A 6608-nucleotide genomic window follows, 5' to 3' on the forward strand; every position below is an offset into this window, starting at 1 on the left:
GAGAGAGAGAGAGAGAGAGAGAGAGAGAGTGAGTATGTGTAGGGTCGGATTAAGATGGCCTGGGGCCCCTAGGCTACAGGTTGCTGTGGGGCCCTCCAGAAGGCAAACAGCTCATCATGTCTGTTGTAGTTTTCTCCTCTCTCCTGGGCACCACACCAGACCAGAGGAGCGTAAACAGCAGGCCTTCATTTGTTATAAATGAAGGAACGCGGATTAAGGTCAAATTACTCAATGTGATTGAACAACTCAGGAATGGGCCCAGAATTAGATTAGAATTAGACTAGAATTTGATTTCCCTTTGTGACTATTAGACACCAGTGGTCAACGGGCACAATTACAGGAGCTGGCAGGCAAACATACTAATATAGGGCTATTATACTACTCAGGTAAGTATGCACCATGCATTCTGAGGCAAAGATATAGTTAGTATACTATTCAGGCAAGAATGTGCCATGCATTCCGAGGCAAAGATTTAGTTAGTAGGCCTAAAAAATTCAGGTAAGCATGCACCATGCATTCTGAGGCAAATATATGGTTAGCATACTACTCAGTTAAGCATGCACTATGCTCACAGATGCAAATAAAACGTTACTATACTATTTAGGCAAGCATGCACCATACATTTTGAGGCAATGATAAGGTTAGTAAACTATTCAGGTAAGCATGCACCATGCATTCTGAGGCAAAGATAGAGTTAGTATAGGTGACATTTACGCAAGCATGCACCATGCATTCTGAGGCAAAGATAGGGTAGCATACTATTTAGGTAAGCATGCACCATGCTTACTGGCACAAAGATAGGGTTAGCATACTGTTCAGGCAAGAATGTGCCATGCATTCCGAGGCAAAGATATGGTTAGTATACTATTCAGGTAAGCATGCACCATGCTTACTGTTGCAAAGATAGGGTTAGCATACTGTTCAGGCAAGCATGCATCATGCATTCTAGGTAAGGATAGTGGGGTGGGGCTAGAGCACATGCACTATTCCGACAGGCCTGCACTGGACGTTCTGAGGCAGAGATGTGGTGGTGAGGTCTGGGCACTGGACATACTTTGCTATGCGGACAATCCCAATCACGCACCATGCATTATTTGATCTTGTTGTGAGTTGCTGTGTTTTGAGAACTGGACACATATCCACCATTAATTTCAGGGACACTGTGGTAGTGGGTGTTTGTTTGTGTATTGGATGTGTGTCATATTCACAATCCATGCACCAAAACATCATAGGGTTACCGTACAATGTGGTCATGGATGAAACTTTGAACCATTTGAACCATTAACTTCATTCATTCATTCATTCATTCATTCATTCATTCATTCATTCATTCATTCATTCATTCATTCATTCATACAGTCATTCAAGAGGTGCGTACGATGTTGTGTACCCCTATCAATGTGAAGTCATCCGTGTCTCCATCTCGTGTTTTTCAGTAACATTGTTTTTGGATAGTATATAACAAAACTGACTTAGAAAAATGTCGTGTGTTGTTGCAGGAGTGATGGTGTCCATGGATGTGGTAGTGAGGTTTGGTGAGGTGGTAGGGGTTGTCAGCGATTTAAGAAGATGGAACACTGAGGCAATCACAGATAGAAAAGAATGGGAACAGTTTGTAACAGCATTATGGCAGGTGTCTGCACACATCCCGCTGTTTTACTGCCAACAGCCAATCATTATGCAGAACTCAAGCATATCATCTCAGCAACCGTTGGTTATCCGCAAGGCCATTACTCGAGTTTACTCATTCATTTTTAGAAGATGTGGTCTTACCAGTGCAAAATAGATGCCTGAACGTGTTACCAAGATGGTTGCAGTGAAACAACTTACCTAAGAACAATTCTGGATTTGAGCACTTTTAATCTGAGAGTTCCTAAAGTGTTCAGGAAAAATGTTACCATTATACTGTACAGTATGTGTCCGCTACAAACCTACAAAACTATCCAGCGAGTGAAATATTTCAAATCTATAATGTTAATTGGCTGACCTCTTAAATTGTCGGTAAGATATTAAAGTCATAAAATGTCCTTATTATTAATATTATGCTTTGTTATGATTGGTTAGGGCAGAACTGCTCAAGTTATAATGTAGCTTTTGGTGTGTGTGTGTGTGTGTGTGTGTGTGTGTGTGTGTGTGTGTGTGTGTGTGTGTGTGTGTGTGTGTGTGTGTGTGTGTGTGTGTGTGTGTGTGTGTGTGTACATGCATGTGGTTTGATGTTGACTGGGACAAGGGTATGGGGGACTGTGCGTATGTGAGTGTGCATGTGTGTCTGTGTGAGTGTGCATGTGTGTCTGTGTGCCTGCATGCGTACGTGTGTGTGTTCTGTGTGTATGGCTTGATATTGACAGGAGCGAGGGCAGGGGCGAGATTTAGTGTCGTTGCGGCGAAACAAAGTGAGATGAATGAAGCTAATTAATCTGGTCCCAAACATTAGCCAAAGATCCTGGCACAGCAAGCACATCCAACTTAACTGCAGATGGGGAGAGAGAGAGATAGAGAGTGTGTGTGTGTGTGTGTGTGGGTGGGTGCAAGAGAGAGATAGAGAGAGAGAGCAGCATAGCACAAAAGAAAATCCATCTTTTTCTCCTTTCTTTCTTTCTTTCTTTCTTTCTTTCTTTCTTTCTTTCTTTCTTTCTTTCTTTCTTTCTTTCTTTCTTTCTTTCTTTCTTTCTTTCTCTTCCGTCTTTTTTTCCTATGCAGAGGTCAGCATTGTTTTAAGGATTAGGAAGAGTAAAAGTGCTTTCCTCACAGAATGTTGCATTTAACGAGAGTTTGGGGGGGGGGGGGTTGCTTAAGGTTCTAAAGTCAGCACCCTCGCATGCCCTCTCGCACTCTTCTTTTTTCCCTTTTGGTTTGCTACATTCCTGTTCCACAATCAACACCATCTGTTTGAAAGTGCTTACCGTCCTGACGGCGAGAGGGGGTCACTGCTCTGCCGTTAAATCAACACGCTGACTGCATTGTCAGCATCTAGAGTGGATGTACTGCCCCCTCTGGGCGTGACAGGGAAACAACCACCAGGAGCGACCGTTGTAGTTGCCATGCATGTTGTATTACACAGGGGCCCCATTCCCTCATGTTATGCCTTGAGACATGGCCCCTGTTGTATTGTCATCAGAATGGCAGTGACCAAGTATTTATGTATTTCACTGTCTTGACACACACAAACACACACACATACACACGTGTGCACACATACACGCATGCACGCACGCACACACACACACACACACATACACACACCAGAGAAGGGGTCAGCGAATTGTTGGAAACTGATGCACATGCTGCTCTGCAAAGACAAAGTCCACCTCATACCTCGTATATGACAAATGAGCATTTCCTGGTATTGTGAGCAAACTGCCAAATGGCCAAATAAATGCATGATGTTTGTTGTATAAATGACTTATTCAAGTTGTTTATCTCAATTACTTGCGTAGGCTACTAATCTACATTTCTCATTGAAAGATTGATTCTCAAATTTGCAAAACTACTTAATCGTTTTTCTGTCATTTAACTCTAAACTAGTTTCTCATTGCTTTGCATAATGAGTTTACACAATCACATTTTGCATTTACTTTTACCAAGTAGTATTGTATTACACACACAAATACACACAGACAGACAGACAGACAGACAGACAGACAGAAAGACAGAAAGACAGAAAGACAGACAGACAGACAGACACACACACACACACACACAAACACACACACACACACACACACACACACACACACACACACACACACACACACACACACACACACACACACACACACACACACACACACACACACACACACACACACACACACACAGAGCGTAATGTAGTCATGAGGAGGCCTATTGTTGTTCCGACCACCACACTCATCATGCATTCCCACAGTAAGACACGGCCCCTGTTATAAATAAGCTGTTACCAGAATGGCAATGACAAAGTCGTAATGTATTAGGCCTACTAAAGGTCCTGTGCACTGTCACAGTGGTGTAGTATTGGTATGTTAAGGGGCTACCTAAAACACATGTATTTCACTCCCACTGATCCGCTAGTAATGTATTACACACACACACACACGCACACACACACACACACACACACACACACACACACACACACACACACACACACACACACACACACACACACAATGTAGTAATAAAGTAACCACCACACCACACTTGTCATGTCTTAACTACCCCACTAATTCACGTTAACGGGGTTACTTCATACACCATGAAACCCACTGATACAACTTCAAAGGATTCTAAAAACTCCTCTCATCTCAATAGCATAGTAATTGGACCTTACTTATCTTTGATCCTAGACAAAAAAGGATCCCCATATGACTCCAATGTGTCATATTTTCCTTTGCAGATGTGTATCAAGTATTAGTACTGTTATGTGTAGAATATAATTATAATACTAGCAGCATGATATTACATTGTTGTACTGTAGCCTATTATCACATGAATTGTGTTACAATTACATCCATAACAGTACTTCTTCTTCTACCTTATACATAGGCTATCTGTTCCTTTGTGAAATGAGGTACATCAACTGGCTAATGTCAATGTGATCGAAACAGCATTGTACACTAGACATAATTACTGCATTTGTATTGTCATTATTTGATCAGGAAATCATGCATAAGGATAAATGCGTGATAGTGTGGATGAGTGGGGATTTGGGTGGGGTGAGATAAGATGAAAAGATCATACTGGTGTAGATAATTATGGTCTGAATGAGACATAAATACATTTAAATGGCTTTGGGAGAGAGAGCACAGTGTGCCAATGATAAGCTGTTATTTTTGCAACTCACATGCCGTTTGTCTCTGCGATTCACTGTCAGAGCACGTCCTGTAGTGGAGAAGCTATATAATTAACTCACATGGGGGTAAGATTTACTTATACTGGCAACGCACACAAGATGAGGCACAAATTGGTTATACGCGTCAGAATGTGTTTGAACGCGGGGCACAGACACAAACATGCACACAGGCACACACAGACACACAGACACGCAGACACACACACACACACACACACACACACACACACACACACACACACACACACACACACACACACACACATTTGCTGCCAACTTGTGAGGGGGTGCACACACATACACATATCCGCACACGCATGCCCGTGCGCACACACACACACACACACACACACACACACACACACACACACACACACACACACACACACACACACACACACACACACACACACACACACACACACACACACACGTGCCGCACTTCTAAGAATACAAGAACACTGGAGTGCACGAGATGATGAGAGTTTAGTGGTCCATATACAGTTATACAGTCAGACATATGTGTTTATTGACCCCCAAAGGCCTACTTTTCTCTTTCTCTGTTTGCTCCTCCCTGGGCATCCATGTGAGAAAGGCAGACAGAGGTAACGGGGGTGGAGGAGGGGGAACTACCCTCCGTAAGCATTCCTTTGAGAAGGGCAGACTAGACCAGTGTTTCCCAACCAGGGGTACGTGTACCACTAGGGGTACGCGAGCACACCTCAGGGGGTACTTGGAAAAATGTAATAATAACAAATATATGGAGTATAGTCACATGGGGATAGAGGAACAGATATAGAGCAAGACTGAGGGGGGTACTCATCATATGACAAAATTGCTTGGTGGGTGCACAGGCCAAAAAAGGTTGAGAAACACTGGACTAGACAGACAGAGAGAGGGAGCGGCTACTCCTCCTTCAGCATCTCTTCTTCCTCTGTTTACTCCCCCCTGAACATGTTTCAGAAGGCCAGATGGAGGCGTAGGGCTGCCCTTCTGTAAGCATGCATTTCACGAGGAGAGAAGGAGGAAAAGAAGAATAGGTGGTAGGAGGGAGAAGGGAGCGCAGAACAGACCACCACACCAAGAAGGACAGAGGGAGGGTGTAGCAATGGGGAGGAGAGTTGCCCCCCCCCCCCGGGACTCGAAACCGGACATTCTGGGGTACTAAACTCAGACGCTATACCCATGCTCGTTGCCGTGACAGAGCACACTCACAACCCTAGTGATGGCCACTTCATCACTCTGCCTTCCACTTTGGGAAGCGGACCCGTGCGCTTCACACACTCCTAGTGTCCCTCGCGTACTACCCACCATAGGCCTCCCATTCCAGGATGCCCCACAATCCATGCTGGTGTCCCTCTCACCGTGGTTATCTAGCCTGCGGTCTTTTGTATGTCTGAAGCTAGATTTATGCTTCGGACGCAGAGCCTCTGCGTCCGTCCCTCTTCTGACACCAATTGTAGGGAAGGGGGGTAGACTAGAGATGCCTCACCGGGACTCGAACCCGGACCTTCTGGGGTACTAAACTGTGGCTCTGACCGCTAAAAGAGCCAAAGAGCCAGGCTCGTTGGCATCACAGTCAGTGCGCATCCACAACCCTATCGATGGCCACTCCATCACAGAGGGCTAGACGGATAGAGGATGCAAGAGAGGAAAGGATGGAGCAGCAGATAGGCAGTGATTCAAGGACCAAGCTGAGTGAAGGGATGGAGGTATAGAGGAGAGGAAAGGATGGAGGAGCAGATAGGCAGTGAGGATGGGACCAGACTACTCTTGC

The sequence above is a fragment of the Engraulis encrasicolus genome, chromosome 5, assembly GCF_034702125.1.
Source record: "Engraulis encrasicolus isolate BLACKSEA-1 chromosome 5, IST_EnEncr_1.0, whole genome shotgun sequence".
NCBI classification, from domain to species: Eukaryota; Metazoa; Chordata; class Actinopteri; order Clupeiformes; family Engraulidae; genus Engraulis; species Engraulis encrasicolus.